Source organism: Sarcophilus harrisii, chromosome 2, assembly GCF_902635505.1.
Source record: "Sarcophilus harrisii chromosome 2, mSarHar1.11, whole genome shotgun sequence".
In the NCBI taxonomy this organism is placed as follows: Eukaryota; Metazoa; Chordata; class Mammalia; order Dasyuromorphia; family Dasyuridae; genus Sarcophilus; species Sarcophilus harrisii.
This window is the reverse complement of record NC_045427.1, coordinates 289,340,972-289,359,964: the sequence shown is the minus strand read 5'-3', so window position 1 is coordinate 289,359,964 and position 18,993 is coordinate 289,340,972. Positions and strand designations below refer to the sequence as shown.

The window sequence follows — 18,993 nt, the reverse complement described above, 5'->3', positions numbered from 1 at the left end:
CTCTTGGACAAATTTTCCCCTCCTTAGCTAATCTTGTGAATGCTCACTTGTGTGTGTGTGTGTGTGTGTATTGAGAGTTTCACCAGTGTGGATAATTGATTGCCTCAGTCTACTGCCACTCAGAACTCCTTTCCCTCAGCCTCCTTTTTTCTCCTTCCTTATGTCTTCCTTCTATTCTTCCTTCCTTTCTTCATCGTTGGATGAGTTCATAATTTTAAAGATGTGGCAAGTTCTATCATCCCAGATCTCTACAAATCAATGTCTCCTTGTATCATCTTCTGCAGAGCATCTTCTCACCATCCTGGAGTGTGTTAACATTCTGGGACTTGACATTGTAATTAGGATGGTGCTATTCTTATACAAACAGGGGCATCCAAATGAACTAAACTAAGCAATCCCAGTCCCAAAGTAGATTCTTCTCCAGATTACCTACATTAATGGTAAATACTTTTGAAGTATTAATACTTCAAATAATAATAATAGTAATAATACATTCCTATACACAATACAATAATACACAATACAAGTAATAATACATTCCTATGTATTATGTTTCATATTCTATTAATAATAAAAAAAATCACTAGACAAACACATCTATTGAGTTGGATCCATGAACGGATTATAGATGGTTTTGATGTATTTCCAAGAGTTTGCATGTTGAAGGAGAACTTTAAGTTTCATTTAATCAAGAATCAAATGAATTTTTTGTCATTAATAATTAATAAAAGTAATGAGGACTTAGATTCTCTACACATTTTTATTCTGGTTTATGACTATGGGGAGTGGTAGCTAAGTGACACAGTGAATAAAATAATGTCTTGAAGTAAAGAAAACTAATCTCCTTGAGTTCAAATATTGCTTCAGAATTTGGGTGACTCTCTTTGGGTGACCCTGGACAAGTCACTTAACTGTGTGTACCTCAGTTTTCTTATACATAAATTGAGCTACAGAAGGAAATGTCAAAGTACTCCAGTATCTTTGCCAATAAAATGTCAAATGAGGTCACAAAGAGTCAAGCAGGACTGGAAAAAATGAATAAAAATTATAAAAATTTGTTTAAAAATAAAACCATTGTCTGCAAATATACTTTGCCTAAAGTTTCCATTAAGAATAGATGTCTTACATAGATTTATAATAGAATCTTATAGTCAAGTTAAATAAATAAACATTCAAGTATGTATTATGTGTCAGGGATTATGTTAGGCACTGGTAACCTAAATAAAATAAAATAAAAGGCCTGCTTTCAAGGAACTCACAGTCTAACAAGAGATACAATATATATGAATATGTACAAAAATATGCAAATTGCATATGGTCTCATAAACACTAACATTAAGAGGAAAAGAGGGATGGGAAGGATTTCTTGCAGATGGGACTTTAGGTGAAACATAAAGGAAGCCAGAGAAACCAGAAGATAGAGATTAGAAGGAAAAGTTCCAGTCATGAGGAACAGCCAAAGAAAATATCCAGAAGCTGCATATAGGCTGTCCTGTTTAAGGAACAACAAATAATTCAGTGTCACTGATTTACAAAATACAGGGGTGGAACTAAAGATGAAAAGGTAGAAGGTCTTTAAAAAGCTGAAAAAAGTAATTAATATTATTTTAATTTTCCAAATACATGTAAAAAGAGTTTTCAACTTTCCCTCTGTAAACCATTCTGTTCCAAATTTCTCTCTCTCTTCTCTCCCTTCCCATCTCCCCAAGACAACAAGTAATCCAATATAGGTTATAGAGTTTTTTGTATGTGATCTTTGAAATACAAGAGTCATTAGAGTTTACTAATTAAAAGGGATGATGTCAGACCTATGCTTTAGGATAATCATTTTGATAGCTGAGTGAAGGATAGATTAGAATAGGGGAGAGATTTGAGGCAAGGAGACCAATCAGCAGGCTGTTACAATAATGCAGTGGGTGTGAGGTGATAAAAGCCTCCCTCAGAGTGGTAGTAGTGTCAAAGGAGAGAAGAGGTTTTATAGACAGATGTAATATGGTAAGATACGATATGATGTGATATGACGCAAGATGAGAGGTGATATGATTTAATATCATATAGACAAAGAGATACAGAAATAGACTTAAAGACAAAAAACAAATTTAAATTTAGATATATTTGATAAGAGTTATGTAGAGACAGACAAAGATAGATTAGAGAGTGATAAATAGAAAATTGATGGATGATAGATTGATAGAGCCAGACATGCTTTAGACAACTCTTTTGGCAGCTGTTTAAAGGATGAATGTAAAGGGAGGACAATAGAAGCTGAGCTCATTTAAAAGACTATGTAAATAGTAGAAGCAAAAAAAAAGTTAAAAAAAAAAGGTTGACTTAATAGTGTCTATGTGTGTGGAAAGAAAGTGAAGATGTGAAATTAGGTATAAAGGGGAAAGAATCAATATGACTCCAAGTTTGTGAATCTCAGTGATAAGAGATATAACAGGTAAGTAGTCAGGTGGTACAATAGAAAAAAGTGTCAGCCTTGACATCAGGAAGACATCTTCCTGAGTTCATATTTGACCTCTCATATTTACTACCTGTGTGACCCTGGACAAGTCACTTAACTCTACCTGTTTTGATTTCCTGTAAAATAAGTTAAAGAAGGAAATGGCTGACTACTACAGTATCTTTGCCAAGAAAAACCACAAATGGTGTCATGATAAGTTGAACACGATTAAAATGATTGACAGACAACAAAAAAGGATCATAGATTTACTACTAGAAGGAACCTTAGAGACCACTTCATCCAAAGTCCTCCTTTTATAGGTAAGAAAACTTAGGTCCAGATAAGTTACATGATTTGCCCATAGTCACATAGATAATCAAGGTCAAAATGACAATTTTAAGTCAGGCCTTCTGACTCCAAAGCCAACACTCTTCTCATTGTAATAATAAATTCTTTTTAGGGTAAGCTAAGTTTTGAGATGCAAACAAGACAGTCATTTGGAGATGTTCAGCAGTAATAGAGTTTATAAAATAGAAGATTACAGAGGGTTTTTGGTCTGGAAGTTTCTTCTCAGAGAAAGAAATTTAACTTCTGGACTCAGAAGAGAGAAAAGAGGGAGAAAGAACAAAGGTCAATAAGAGGATCTGGGAGGGCATCATGTTATGGAAGGATGATGATCTTGCAAAGTAGATTGAAAAGAGAATGATCAAAAAATTGGAAAAGGCAATTTAAAAAACTAGAGAAAAAAAGTAACTAGTGAAATAGTTGGTAAATGATATAAAATGAATACTGAAAGAATGAGGAACAAGAAAATCCATTGTATTTAGCAATGAGATTATTTGGGATTTGGGTGAGAATAATTCTTCGTAAGAGGTGAGGTCAAAAGTTATCTTGCAAAGAGCAGAAATGATGGTGGGTAGAAGGAAATTAAAGATTTTTTAAAAGGTATAACCAGATATTATTTTCTTGGAGAGGTGTTAATTTTTTTTCTCCCCTGGAAATTTCAATGAGAAGGGAAGAAAGATACAAAACTTGAATGGAGGGAAAAGTTAAATGAGGGTATGTTTAAAAATTTATTTATTTTTAATCCACATTGCTTTAGGAATCATGTTGGGAGAGAAAATTCAAATAAAAAGGAAAAGCTTGGGGGGGGGGGGAAGTGAATATACTCTGTGCTGATTAGCATTCAAACCATGTATCTTTTATGGATGCAGATATAATTTTCTGTCCAAAGTCTATCAGAATTGTTTTGGATCACTGAACCACCAAGAAGTTTTTCTTACTTGATCATTGCACATTCTTACAGTTATTTTGCACAATGTATTCGTGGTACTGCTTGTTTCACTCAGTATCAGTTCATGTAAAACTTTCCAACCCTTTCTAAAATCAGCTTGTTCATAATTTTATAGGACAATAATATTCCATTATCTTCATGTACCACAACTTAACTCAGACATTCCCCAACTAATGTGCATGTATTCGTTTTCCAGTTCTTCACTACTACAAAAAGAGTTGCTCAAACATTTTTGTACATGTGGATGCTTTTTCCTTTTGTATCATTATCTGAGGATGCAGACCCTTTACTGGCACTGCTGGGTCAAAGGGTAGGCACGGTTTGATAGCTCATTGGACATATATTCAAATTGCTCTTCAGAATAGTTGGATCATTTCACAATTCCACCAACAATGCATTAGTATCCCAGTTTTCCCTCATCTCTGCCAACATTTATCATTATCTTTTCCTGTCATTCATTGCCAATCTGAGAGGTATGAGATGGTACATCAGAGATGGTTTAATTTGCATTTCTCTCATTTTTAGTGATTTAGAAAAAAATTTCCATATAACCTAGATTAATTGCTTCATCTAAAAATTGTCTGTTCACCAGCAGGACGAATACAGAGAGGATTGGCAAGACTTACATGAACTGATGCTGAGCGAAATGAGCAGAACCAGGAGATCATTATATACCTCAGCAACGATACTATATGAGGATGTATTCTGATGAAGTGGATTTCTTCAACAAAGAGAAGATCTAACTTAGTTTTAATTGATCAAGGACGAACAGAAGTAGCTACACCCAAAGAAAGAACACTAGGAAATGAATGTAAACTGCTTAAATTTTTGTTCTTCTTCCTGGGTTATTTATACCTTCTAAATCCAATTCTCCCTGAGCAACAAGAGAACTGTTTGGTTCTGCACACATATATTGTATCCAAGATCTACTGTAACCTATTTAACATGTATAGGACTGCTTGCCATCTGGGGGAGAGGATGGAGGGAGGGAGGGAAAAAATAGGAACAGAAGTGAGTGCAAGGGATAATGTTATAAAAAATTACCCTGGCATGGGTTCTGTCAATAAAAAGTTATTTTAAAAAATTGCCTATTCATATCCTTTGATCATTTATCAATTGGGGAATTAATTGTATTCTTACAAATTTGACACAGTTCCTCATATATTTTATAAATGAGACCTTTATCAGAAACACTGGATGTAAAATTGTTTTCAAAGCTTTGTGTTTCCCTTTTGATATTGTTTGTTGGTTTTGTTTGTGCAGAAATGTTTTAATTTAATGTAATCAAAGTTGTCCATTTTGGATTTCACAATGGTCTCTGGTTCTTCTGGTTTGAATTCTCAAAAATTCTTCCCTTCTTCAAAGACCTGGTATGTACATTATCTCTTGATTTCCTAATTTGTTTATAAAGTCATTGTTTTATGCCCAAATCATACATTTTCAACCTTATTTTTATATTAGATATGACATGTAGATCTATTCTGAGTTTCTAACATGTTTTCTAGTTTTCCCAGCAATTTTTGTCAAATAGTGAGTTCTTATTCTAGAAGCTGGACTTTAGAGGTTTATGAAATACTGGATTATGATTGGTCTTCATTATTGTCCTATGTGTCTAATCTATTCCAGTGATCCAGCATTCTATTTCTTAGCCAGTACCAAATGGTTTTGATACTGCTACTTTATAATATGGTTATTGACCTTTTGTTCTTCCACATGAATTTTGTTATTATTTTTTCTAATTCTACATAATGATATTTTGGCAGTTTGTTTTGGTATGGCACAGAACAACAGACTAATTTAGACAGAATTGTCATTTTTATTAATTATCTTGACCTGCCTATGAGCAATTGATATTTTTCCAATTGTTTAGATCTGACTTTATTTGTGTGAGGAATATTTTGTAATTGTGTTCATATAGTTCTTGGGTTTGTCTTGACAGAAAGACCCCCCCAACTATTTTATTTTGTCTACAAATGAATTTTTATTTCTATCTCTTGCTGATGGTTTTGTCAGTAATATGTAGAAATGCTGATAATTTGTGTGGGTTTATTTTATATCCTGCAAATTTGCTAAAGCTGTGAATTGTTTCCAGTAGGTTTTTGGATGATTTTCTAGGATTCTCTAAGTATATTATCATATCCTCTGCTAAGAGTAATAATTTTATTTCCTTATTGCCAATTTTAATTCCTTTAATTTAGTTTTCATATTACTAAAGCCAACATTTCTAGTAAAATGTTAAATAATAGTGATGATAATAGGCACTTGTTTTGCCCCTGCTCTTACTGGGAATCTATCCAACTACTCGTCATCACAAATAAAACTTGCTGTTGGTTTCAAATATTATTTATTTTTTAAGGAAATCTCCCTTTTCTCCTATGCTTTCTAGTGTTTTTAACTGGAATGGGTACTATATTTTGTCAAAAGCTTTTTCTTCATCTATTGAGATTATCATATAATTTCTGTTAGTTTTGTTATTGATATGATCCATTATGGCAATAGTTCTGGTATAAATCCCACTTGGTCATAGTGTATTATTCTGTTGATAAGTTGCTATAATCTGTTTGCTAATATTTTATTTTAAATTTTGCATCAGTATTTATTAGGGAGATTGGTCTGTAATTTTCTTCCTCTGTTTTGGCTTTTCCTTGTTTATTATTAGTACATTGGTATCAATATCATATTTGTGTCATAAAAGAAATTTGGCAGTAATCATTTGTTACTTATTTTTCCAAATAATTTACATATTATTGGAATTAATTTCTTTAAATGTTTGTTGCAACAAATATTTCTCCAGAAGTCTATCATGTCTAGGTTTTCTAGGATTCTAGTAACCTCACTAGTTTCTTTCTTATTTATTTTGTGGTTAAATTTGTCTGATTCTGAAAGGGGAAGGCCAAGGTCTCCCAATATTTCTTCTTCTAACTGGTTTAAAATCTTCTCTAGGAATTTGGGTGCATATACATTTTAGTATTGTTACTACTTCCTTCTTTATGGCACCTTTTATCAAGATGTATACTGCTTCCTTATCTCATTTAATAAGATCTATTTTTACCTTTGCTTTTTTTGAGATCCGAATTGCTAAGTGAATTGAGATGAGCTTGCTTTTTTTAAATTCCACTTAAGCACAATAAATTCTATTTTAGCCTTTTATCTTTACTCTCTTTGTGTCTCTCTGTATCTAATATGTTCTTTTAAACAATATATTGTGGGATTCTGTTTTTTAATGCACTCTGCTATTTGTTTCTGCTTTATGGGTGAGTTCATCCCATTTATTTCACAGTTATGATTATCAGTTCTGTATTTGCTTCTATCCTATTTTCTCCCCTGTATATACATTTGTTCTCTATTTTCTCCATCCTCAAAAGTCCCACAACTTTATGTCTTATCACCCTCGCCCCTTCTCTTAGTATTGTAGTACTAAGCACTTACCTTTTCTCCTAGTGTTTCTGCCTCCCTTCTATCTTGCCCTTCCCTTTCATTCTTCTACTTCTTTATAGAATTAGATAAATTTCTATACCCAACTAAATGATTAAGTTATTCCCTCTTACAGACAAAGTGGATGAAATCAAGCTTCAAACAATGTTCATTCCCCTCCCTTCTTTCTCTTCATTGCAATAGGTTTTTTGAACTTCTTCATGTGATTTAACTTATCCCAGTATACCTCCCTTTCCCCCTTTTCCAGTACAGACTTTTTTTCCACCCCTCAATGTCTTTTTCATTGATAATCATCACATCAGATCCCATGCATAATCACAAATTCTGTCTTTGTGACATCCCTCTCTCTCTGGACCAATGACAGATCCAGTTCTCAATAATTACAGATATAGTTTCCCATCTGTGGATGTAAACAGTTTAACCTATAAATAATATATATCTTTTCCTCCTGTTTATCTTCCTATTCTTCTCTTGATTCTTGTGTTTCTAGATTCGATTTTCTGTCCAGTTCTGGTTTTTTCGATAGAAATGATTGAAAGTCTCTTGTTTCATTAAAGTTCTATTTCTGCCCCTGAAAGATGAAGCTGAGTCTCTCTGGATAGTTAATTCTTTTTTTGTAATAACTTTTTATTGACAGTACATATGCATGGGTAATTTTTTACAACATTATCTTTTGCACTCACTTCTGTTTCAAATTCTCCCTTCCTTCTCTGCACCCCCTCCCCTAGATGGCAAGCAGTCTTATACATATAAAATATGTTATAATATATCCTAGATACAATATATGTGTGTAGAACCTAACAGTTCCCTTGTTGCACAGGAAGAATTGGATTCAGAAGGTAAAAATAACCTGATAAGAAAAACAAAAATGCAAACAGTTCACACTCATTTCCCAGTGTTCCTTCTCTGGGTGTAGCTGATTCTGTCATCATTGATCAACTGGAACTGAATTATATCTTCTCTTTATTGAAGATATCCACTTCCATCAGAATACATCCTCATACAGTATATTGTTGAAGTATATAATGATCTCCTGGTTCTGCTCATTTCACTTAGCATCAGTTCATGAAAGTCCCTCCAAGCCTCTCTGTATTCATCCTGCTGGTCATTTCTTACAGAACAATAATATTCCATAACATTCATATACCACAATTTACTCAACCATTCTCCAATTCATGGGCATACATTCATTTTCCACTTTCTGGCCACCACAAAAAGGGATGCCACAAACAGTTTGGCAAAAATTTTGTACATCCATTCGTTTTCCAGTTTCTAGCCACCAAGAGCAGGGCTGCCACAAACATTTTGGCACATACAGGTCCCTTTCCCTTTTAGTATCTCCTTGGGGTATAAGCCCAGTAGTAGCACTGCTGGGTCAAAGGGTATGCACAGTCTGATGACTTTTTGAGCATAATTCCAGATTGCTCTCCAGAATGGTTGGATTCGTTCACAACTCCACCACAAGCAACAAATGTTCCAGTTTTCCCACATCCCCTCCAACATTCATTATTATTTTTTTTTCCTGTCATCTTAGCTAATCTGGCAGGTATGTAGTGGTATCTCAGAGTTGTCTTAATTTGCATTTCTCTGATCAATAGTTATTTGGAACACTTTCATATGAGTGGAAATAGTTTCAATTTCATCATCTGAAAATTGTTTCTTCATATCCTTTGACCATTTATCAATTGGAGAATGGCTTGATTTCTTATAGAGTCAATTCTCTCTGTATTTTGGAAAGGAGGCCTTTATCAGAACTTTTAACTATAAAATGTTTTCCCAGTATGTTGCTTCCCTTCTAATCTTGTTTTGTTTGTACAAAGGCTTTTTAATTTGATATAATCAAAATTTTCTATTTTGTGATTAATAATGATCTCTAGTTCATTTTTGGTCACAAATTCCTTACTCCTCCACAAATTTGTGAGGTAAACTATCCTATGTTCCTCTGAATTATTTATAATCTCATTCTTTATGCCTAAATCATGGACCCATTTTGATCTTATCTTGGTGTATGGTGTTAAGTGTGGATCCATGCCTAATTTCTGCCATACTAATTTCCAGTTTTCCCAGCAGTTTTTGTCAAATAATGAATTCTTATCCCAAAAGTTGGGATCTTTGGATTTGTCAAACACTAGATTGCTATAGTTATTGATTATTTTGTCCTGTGAACCTAACCTATTCCACTAATCAACTAATCTATTTCTTAGCCAATATCAAATGGTTTTGGTGATCTCTGCTTTATAATATAGTTTTAGATCAGGTACAGCTAGGCCACCTTCATTTGATTTCTTTTTTCATTAATTCCCTTGAAATTCTCAACCTTTTGTTCTTCCATATGAATTTTGTTATTATTTTTCTAGGTTATTAAAATAGTTTCTTGGGAATATGATTGGTATAGCATAAATAAATAGATTACTTTAGGGAGTATTGTCATCTTTATTATATTCATTCAGCTTATCCAAGAGCACGTAATATTTTTCCAATTATTTAAATCTGACTTTATTTGTGTGAAAAGTATTTTATAATTTTGATCATATAATTCCTGACTTTCTTTTGGTAGATAAATTCCCAAATATTTTATGCTATCGACAGTTATTTTGAATGGAATTTCTCTTTATATTTCTTGCTGTTGAATTTTGTTGGTATGTATAAAAGTGCTTAGGATTTATGTGAATTTATTTTGTATCCTGCAACTTTGGTAAAGTTGTGAATTATTTCTAATAATTCTATTATTATAATAATAATTTCTAATAGCTTTTTTAGTAGAATCTCTAGGGTTCTCTAAATATACCATCATATCATCTGCAAAGAGTGATAATTTGGCTTCCTCATTATTTACTCTAATTTCTTTAATCTCTTTCTCAACTCTTATTGCTGAGGCTAGCATTTCAAATACAATATTGAATAACAATGGTGATAGTGGGCAACCTTGTTTCACTCCTGATCTTACTGGGAATGGTTCCAGTTTATCCCCATTACATATGATGCTTACTGGCAGTTTTAAATATATGCTCCTGACTATTTTAATGAAAAGTCCATTAATTCCTATACTCTCAAGTGTTTTTATTAGGAATGGATGTTGTATTTTATCAAATGCTTTTTCTGCATCTATTGAGATGATCATATGTTTTTTGCTAATTTGGTTATTGATATAGTCAATTATGCTAATAGTTTTCCTAATGTTGAACCAGCTCTACATTTCTGGTATAAATCCTACTTGGTCATAGTGTATTATCCTGGGAATGATTTTCTGTAATTTTTTTTTGCTAATATTTTATTTAAGATTTTAGCATCAATATTCATTAGCGAGATTGGTCTATAATTTTCTTTCTCTGTTTTCAGCCTACCTGGTTTAGGTATCAGTACCATGTCTGTGTCATAAAAGGAATTTGGTAGGACTCCTTCAGTCCCTACTTTTTCAAATAGTTTATATAGCATTGGTGTTAATTTTTCTTTAAATGATCGGTGGAATTCACATGTAAATCCATCTGATCCTGGGGATTTTTTTCTTAGGGAGGTGATTAATAGCTTGTTCTATTTCTTTTTTTAAGATAGGACAGTTTAACCAATTTGATTCTTCCTCTGTTAATCTGGGCAAGTTATATTTTTGAAGGTATTCTTACATTTCATTTAAGTTATTTAATTTATTGGCATAAAGCTGGGCAAAGTAATTGCTAATTATTGCTCTAATTTCCTCTTCATTAGTGGTGAGTTTTCCCTTTTCATTTTTAAGACTAACAATTTGATTTTCCTCTTTCCTTTTTTTTTTAAATCAGATTTACTAAGGGTTTGTCTATTTTGTTGGTTTTATCATAGAACCAACTCTTAGTTTTATTAATTAATTCACTAGTTTTTTTTTTTTTTTTTACTTTCAATTTTATTAATCTCTCCTTTATTTTTAGAATTTCAAGTTTAGTGTTTGGGGGTTTTTAATTTGTTCCTTTTCTAGCATTTTTAGTTGCAAGCCCAATTCATTTACCTTCTCTTTCTCTATTTTATGCAAGTAGGCTTGTAGAGATATAAAATGTCCCCTTATTACTGCTTTGGCTGCATCCCACACATTATGGTATGATGTCTCATTATTGTCATTTTCTTAGGTGAAGTTATTAATTATGTATATGATTTGCTGTTTCATCCAATCATTCTTTATTATGAGATTATTTAATTTCCAATTATTTTTTGGTCTATTCTCCCCTGGCTTTTTATTGAATGTAATTTTCTTTGCATCGAGGTCTGAAAAGGATGCATTTATTATTTCTGCCTTACTGCATTTGAGTTTGAGGTTTTTATGTCTTAATATATGGTCAATTTTTATATAGGTTCCATGAACTGCTGAGAAAAAAGTGTACTCCTTTCTGTCTTCATTTAGTTTACTCCAAAGATCTATCATATCTCACTTTTCTCGTATTCTATTTACCTCTTTGACTTCTTTCTTATTTATTTTGTGGTTTGATTTATCTAATTCTGAGAGTGCAAGGTTGAGATCTCCCACTATTATAGTTTTGCTGTCTATTTCTTCTTGCAGCTCTCTCAATTTCTCTTTTAAGAATTTAGATGTTACACCACTTGGTGCATATATGTTTAATATTGATATTGCTTCATTATCTATGCTATCCTTTAGCAAGATATAGTGCCCTTTCTTATCTCTTTTAATTAGATCAATTTTTACTTTTGCTTGATCTGAAATCAGGATGGCTACCCCTACTTTTTTGACTTCATGTGAAGCATAGTACGTTTTGCTCCAACCTTTTACTTTTACTCTGTATGTATTGCTCTGCTTCAAGTGTGTTTCCTGTAAACAACATATTGTAGGATTCTTGCTTTTAATGCATTCTGTTAGCTGCTTCCTCTTTATGGAGGAGTTTACCCCATTCACATTTATGGTTAAAATTACAAATTTTGTATTACTTGCTGTCTTGTTAATCCCTTCTTATGCTTTTCTCCTTTCCTGTCCCCTTACCCCCCTCCCCAGTATTAAACTTGTGAGCCCCATTTGCTTCTCATAGCCCTTTCTTTAATATCCCTCCCCCCACTTTAGAGTTCCTCCCCCTATTTTAACCCTTTTCCTCACAATTTCTGTATTCCCTTCTGCTTAAAAAATATGGAATGCTTCACAAATTTGTGTGTCTTCCTTGTTCAGGGGCCATGCTGATCTTCTCTGTATCATTCTAATTTTAGTATATGTGCTGCCCGCAGCAAGCACTGGATAATTAATTCTTGATTGTAACCCCAGGTCCTTTGCCTTCTGAAATATGGTGTTTTAGACCTTCTCATCCTTTATTATAGAAGTTGCCAGGTCCTGGGTAACTCACTATTGCAACTTGATATTTTTGACTGTTGAACTTGATATTTGAATTATTTTTGCCTGACAGCTTGAAGTATTTTTATCTTGAGGTTGTAGTTCTGTAGTTTCACAACAATGTTCCTTGATGTTTTCCTTATGGGATCTCTTTCTAAAGGTGATTCTTTCTATCAATATTTCCCCCTCTATTTTTAGAATATCATGGTAGTTTTCTTTAATGATTCCTTAATGAATCCTATCCAGGCTCTTCAAATAGACTTCAAGTAGACCAATAATTTTAAAATTCTCTTTTCTGGATCTATTTTCCAGGTCAGTTGTTTTTCCAACAAGGTATTTCACATTTTCATCCATTTTTAAAATTCTTTTTAGTTTGTTTGATTCTTGCTATGACATAGAGTCATTAGATTCCATTTACCCCTTTCTAGTATTTTTATGTGTGATTTTCTTCACTTAGCTTTTGTATCTCTTTTTCCATTTGGTTAACTGCTTTTGAAGGAGTTGTTTTCTTCAGTCATTTTTTTTTTTTTTTGCATATGGCCAATTGTATTTTTTAAGGAATTGCCTTCCTTTTGTAAGCTGTTGACTCTCATGAATACCTCTTAATTCTTTTCTTGTTTTTTTCTTCTACCTCTCTTATTTTCCTTTTAAAGTCTTTTATGAATACTTCCAAGAAGCCTCTTTGGGCTATAGACCAATTCATATCACTCTTCGAGATTTCCTCTGTGAACATTTTCTCATCATATGAATGTCACTATAGTAGCTTTCTATGATCAAAGCTCTTTTCTGTTTTTTTATCTCATTTTCTTTCCTTTTCTTTTGGTACTTTTTTTCCCTACTTTCATGGTTGAGCTCTGCTCTTGGGGTAAAAGGGGCTGTGCAGCTCTTAGCCTTGGCTTTGAGCACAGCTCCCCTTATGTTTGCAGAGGGTAGCTTTGCCTATTCTGTTCAAGAAACAATCTGGTTTTCCAGAGGTTGCCTTCTGAGCTGGAACTAGGAGCTGTTCTCCTTGCTATGCTCTTCAAATGAGCCAGGCCTGAGGGTTTTAGTGGCTGATCTGCTGCGATTAAGACCCTCTCAAGGGCTTTTCCAGTCTGTCTGACCTGGGGTGAACAGCCTTTTCACCCCAGTGAGACTAACCTTTCCTGAAGTTTTTTCAGTCTTTCTTGAGGTGGAGAGGGGTTTCCTTCCAGTAGACTGTTCAGAGGCTTGCTTTCATGTGGTTTTCTTGGGAAATTGAGAGAGCTCAAACAGCTTCCCAGCTTTACTCCATCATTTTGATTCCACCCCAAAAGTAAATGAGATTATTAACTAGTATTAGTAGTAACTAATAATATGATGCCTGACAAGTGGGAAGCTTGACTGTATTTCTAGACAGTAGGGAATGAGCTAGTAGAAAGGGAAAGTTTGAAAATATGGGAGACAGAAGATTAACAGTGGGGAAAGCTCCATGAGGAGATCTAGGAAGATGGGATCCAAGAAAAAGGTAGAAGGAATGGCTATGGGCAAAGTTCCAGTTTTCAAAAGAGAGTAGATCTAGCATAGGAGGAAGGAATGGAAAATGATATCAGGGTGGTTGTAGTAAAGAATGGAAGAGAAGACAAAACTCATGAGGAATGGTTCTCATTTTTCTCAGTAAAGTAGGAAACAAAATTCTCAAAAAGGGAATTTAAGAAAATGAGGATATAGAGCAAAGAGAAGATCATTAATGACCATTGTGGGTATCAGCAACTAAGCACTTAATAAATGTTTATTGAATGGAAAAAAGGTCCATTAACTGTTAAACTATGCAAGTTGGAATCATGGAAATTGCTCCAGAAAATACTGGAAGTAATGTTTTAACACAAGCATGTTTTTTCACACGTGTGCAGCCACCACTTCCTCCCCTGCCTGATACACAGACATATTTAAAGGGAAGCCCAGTGACCTTTTCCCACATATACTCTAATATATATTCTCCTACCATGCAAGGGGCTGGATAATCTCTTACTATTTAAGTCAAGAATAAGATTGGAATGACAGGGAAAACAAAACATCAAGAATAGAAATGTCTTATTATTAAGTCCCTGTTTGCAAACAAAATGCAGATCATATTAACATTGAGTTATGTTTCTATGTTTACTCACTTGTCTGTAGGATTATAAATTGATTTAAAACTCATCATTAAGTAATTTCTGCTCCTCAGCAGCTATGTGACTTACTAAACTCATCATTCTTTCAAGTTTGAAAAACTACGAGTTTGATCCCTGGCTTTTTGAAGCATTTGCTTTGTGCTTTTTTATGGATCAAGAAGTTATTGTGAAAGCTTAATGGATGCAATGTAATGAAGACATCTTATAGAAGTGGAGGATTTGGGTTCCAGTTCCACTCTGATATTTACTATTCCTATGACCTTACACAAGTTAGTTAACCTCCATGGGACTCAGTTTACTCACATATGAAATAAAAGAATTGGAAAAATCTTGATATGAATAATCAACAAAGTAAAGATCTTACAAACAGATCAGTATCTCCAAGGTTACTGTGAGGTAATTGAAAAAACAGGAAGCTTATCGCAAGCACAGATTGTAAAAACAAGATGATGTCTTGCTTCTAGTTCTCCATCATTGTCCAATCATTATAATGATTCTCTTACAAATAGATATATGATTTCATTGGTTTAAAAACTCCCTCCATAGATACAGATTATTATTTTCCATGCCTTACCAACTAAATGACATTTTTCAAGTTGCTGTGGTTAAAGAAAATCAATAACTGATGGCTAAGCTTCACAAGTTTCACAAGTGATAGTTTTAAGTTTCAACAATAGATATTAATATGCCCTGTGTTCAAAAGCCTTTCACTTTTGGTTGAATCTGAAAAAGACTATGCTGTGCAATATGGTCTTTGAAAACCAAAATCATCTCCATAATACATTAAAATATCAGAGTAGTAATTCAGTAGATGATTTATAAAGAGCTTTCAAAATATCCTAGACAGTTTGTCAATTCTATCTTACCTCTTTCACATCTCAGAATGTTTTCCTTTTAAGTAGACCAATTGAACTGTACTTATGCAAATTGTTTAGAATTCCTTTGTATGGATAGTTTAGAAATGAATATATTGAATATAAAAGAAAACATCCCAAAACATGAGTATTTGATTTCTGTTATTGACAGAGGGAAAAAGAAGTGCTAGGAGAAAACCAAATTCCCTAGAGTCTGACTTACCAATTTTTTGTTCTATATCCTAATCTTTAATACTATTATGTGAATTTTAATACTGAGGTTACAGAGTGCAATGTTCTCCTTTTTTTTCCCCTAAAATATGATCATTCTCTGGGAGTAGGTTTCTTAGGGAGGTTTCTGGAGGCAGCCTTAGTTTTGGTTCAAAGTAATAATCACCTCAAACCCAGCCAGCTGATAAAAGTTCAAATCTTTTATTGTCTCTTCCAAAATAGCCCAGTTAGCTTTCTTTGGTTTTAAGAGCTCTTGTTGCTAGCTTCAGCCTCCAGCTCTCTCTGAATCTTGTTTCTGCAGTACTGCAGATTAGTTTCTCAATCTCCTTAACTGACTGACTCCACTGACTCAGCTTCTTTTTATGCTCTTTTAGAGATGTAAACTCAAAGATTGATTCCTCCTCGGAGAGTGGGATTATGGGAGGTGTAAACTTGGATATCTCCCAACTTGTGAACTCCAATGTGTGTGTATGATCTATATCTATGCATATATAGTCTATATGCATATATGTCTATAGCATATATGCATATATGTCTATGCATATATGCATATATGTCTATAGCATGTCTATATGCATATATAGTCTATATGCATATATAGTCTATATGCATATATGTCTATAGCATATATAGATCATATAGATCATATAGATAGTTAATTTATGTTAAATCATTATGAAAATATCATTTCTGGGGAGATTTGTAATTTAGGTCCCTGTGATAATGCATTGAACTCCTAAACAAAAAGTCTTTTTCCTCAAAAAATGAAAGGAAAAAAGTAAGCTAAAGCAAATTCCTTTTCAAAATATGGTCTACTGGACTTTGAGTGCAAAAGGCAAAGTTTGACTAGGAATTTAGGAAAAAGTATAAATTATATATTAAGTATGAGAGAAAAAAAGGACCACAAAATTTTAAAAAAAAGTTTACTTCTATTTTATGTAAGTGACATTTATATCTCTTATAGGAATCTGCAAAAGTTTCATGACCGAATTGGACTTATAACTTGGTAATGAAAAATCAAATTTGATGCTGTTCTATGCCGATTTTTAGTAGTAAAAAAAATTTCATCTACGAATATAGTATGATTTGTATTCTTTTTATTAAACCATTTTGTCTTCCTTCTTTTTCTCTTAAAAAAAATCCATTCTTCTACAGTTAAGAAAAGGTTTGGCCAAGCGCTGTGTGCAACATGTGTTTACCTGCAAAAATTGACTTCTACCTATCACTACTAATGCCTCTTTTCCTTGTTAAGTTTTTCTCTGGATTCTTAAAACAAACTAGGATATAAATAAACTCACAGATTACTAAAATTGTAGAAATCACTTTTTATACTTTCTTTATTCTCATTTCATCCTGAGCTGTGAAAAAAAAAATGCCATCTGTTTTTTGGATTTGCTTCTTTGTTAATTCCAAATCATGCACTCACGTTCCTGAACAAAAATCACTGTAAATATCCATACACCTTAATAGCAATGTTAAGGAGCATTGACACGCAAACAAGTGTAACACAGGAGCTTTTATAAAGGAATATGTACATCACAGGATAATTTTGAAAATATGAACTTATCTCAACACATGAGGAACATAACCCTCCTTTCCCCTTTCACCACTTCAGTCTTTGGGGTGGGGAAGAGGCTTAGCTTCACAGTTTAGTTAGGTTCCAAAAGAACACAATCTCAGTTCCAGGTGCAAAATTCCCTTTGGACTCAAGTCCCTGGCTTCTTAGGATTTCCATACTGAGTGGACTGGCTGCCCCACACCACCTGTAATCCCAGCTCCAAGTTGTCATGCCTTAAATTATGGTACCTGTGGGAATTATGTCTGGCACTTGAAATTGAGAATAAATAACACAAAACTGAAACAAACACATTCAGTCCTGTTTTTCCAAGGAAGGATAAAGCAGGAGAAGAAAAGAACTTTCTTTCCTTTCTCACTGTTCAGTTCTTAACATCCATATTGAGTGTAGTAAATAAAATTTGTTAAAAAAAAAAAAAGATTATAGTTAATACTGGGAACACTGGAAAATAATGTCAGAAACTAGGCATAGACCAACATCTTATATCCTAAACTAAGGTAAAGTCAAAATGGATACATGATCATGCACAAAGGATAATACTGTAAGCAAATTAGCAGAGCAAGAGATAATATACCTGTCACATCTTTGGAGAAGAGATGAATTTATGACAAAAAAGAAATAGAGAAATAATGAAATACAAAATGGATAATTTTGATTACATTAAATTAAAAATGTTTTGCATTTAAAAAAACAATGCAGTCAACATTAGAAGAGAAGCAGAAACATGGAAAATAATTTTTACAACCTGTGTTTATGATAAAGGCCAAATTATTTCTAAAATACATTTCCAAATTTCTTATTTCTCATTTCTATCTCTTTATGATAAAGGCTTCATTTTTAAAATATGTAGAGAACTGAGTCAAATTTTATAAGAATATAAGGCATTTCCCAATTGATAAGTTTTCAGATAAAGAAACTAAAGTCATCTATAGTCATATGAAAAAATACTCTAAATCATTAGAGAAATGCAAATTAAAACAACTCATACCTCTCAGATTGGCTAAGGTGGCAGGAAAAGATAGTGATAAATATTGGAGGGAATGTAGGAAAACATTAATGAATTTTTGGCTGTGTTGTGAACTGATCCAACCTTTCTGGAGAGCAATTTGTAACTATGCCCAAAGGGCTATAACCTGCATATAGCCTTTGATCCATCCAACCACTACTGGTTTTGTATACCAAAAAGATAAAAAAAAAGGAAAAAGGACTCATATGTGCAAAAAATTTGTAGCAGCTCTATTTGTAGTGGCAAGGAATTGGAAAATGAGTAGACACTCATCAACTGGGGAATGGCTGAATAAATTATGATATAAGAAAGTAATGGAATATTATTTTTCTATAAGAAATTATGAACAGGATAATTTCAGAAAAACCTGGAAAGACCTACATGAATTGATGCTGAGTGAAGTGAGCAGAAACAGGAAAATATTATACACACTAAAAGCAGGATTGTGTAATGATGGTTTAATCAACTATGACAGATTTATTTCTTCTCAGAAATTCAGTAATCCAAGTGGATCTAATTCCATTAATTTTTGCATGGAAAACGTCACTCGCATCCAGGGAGAGAGAATTATAAAGATTGAATGTGGATTGAAACATGCTGTTTTCACTTTTTTAAATTTTGATTTTTTTCTTTCTCCTGGTTTTTCTCTTTTGTATATTTTTTTCTCTTTCAACATGACTCATATGGAAATATGAAAATAATATGAACATACATTTATAGCCT

At 33.1% G+C, this 18,993-nt stretch overlaps 1 long non-coding RNA gene and 1 other non-coding gene across 2 annotated transcripts in view; both read right to left on the bottom strand.

Annotated features, from left to right (window-relative positions):
- LOC116421569 overlaps positions 1-18,993 on the bottom strand; it is a 154,121-nt gene that overhangs the window by 61,045 nt on the left and 74,083 nt on the right. The gene's annotated exons all lie outside the window — the stretch shown is intronic.
- On the bottom strand, positions 12,268-12,375 carry LOC111720343. Its single transcript, XR_002770061.1, has one exon. It is a non-coding gene; the product is annotated as a U6 spliceosomal RNA (small nuclear RNA).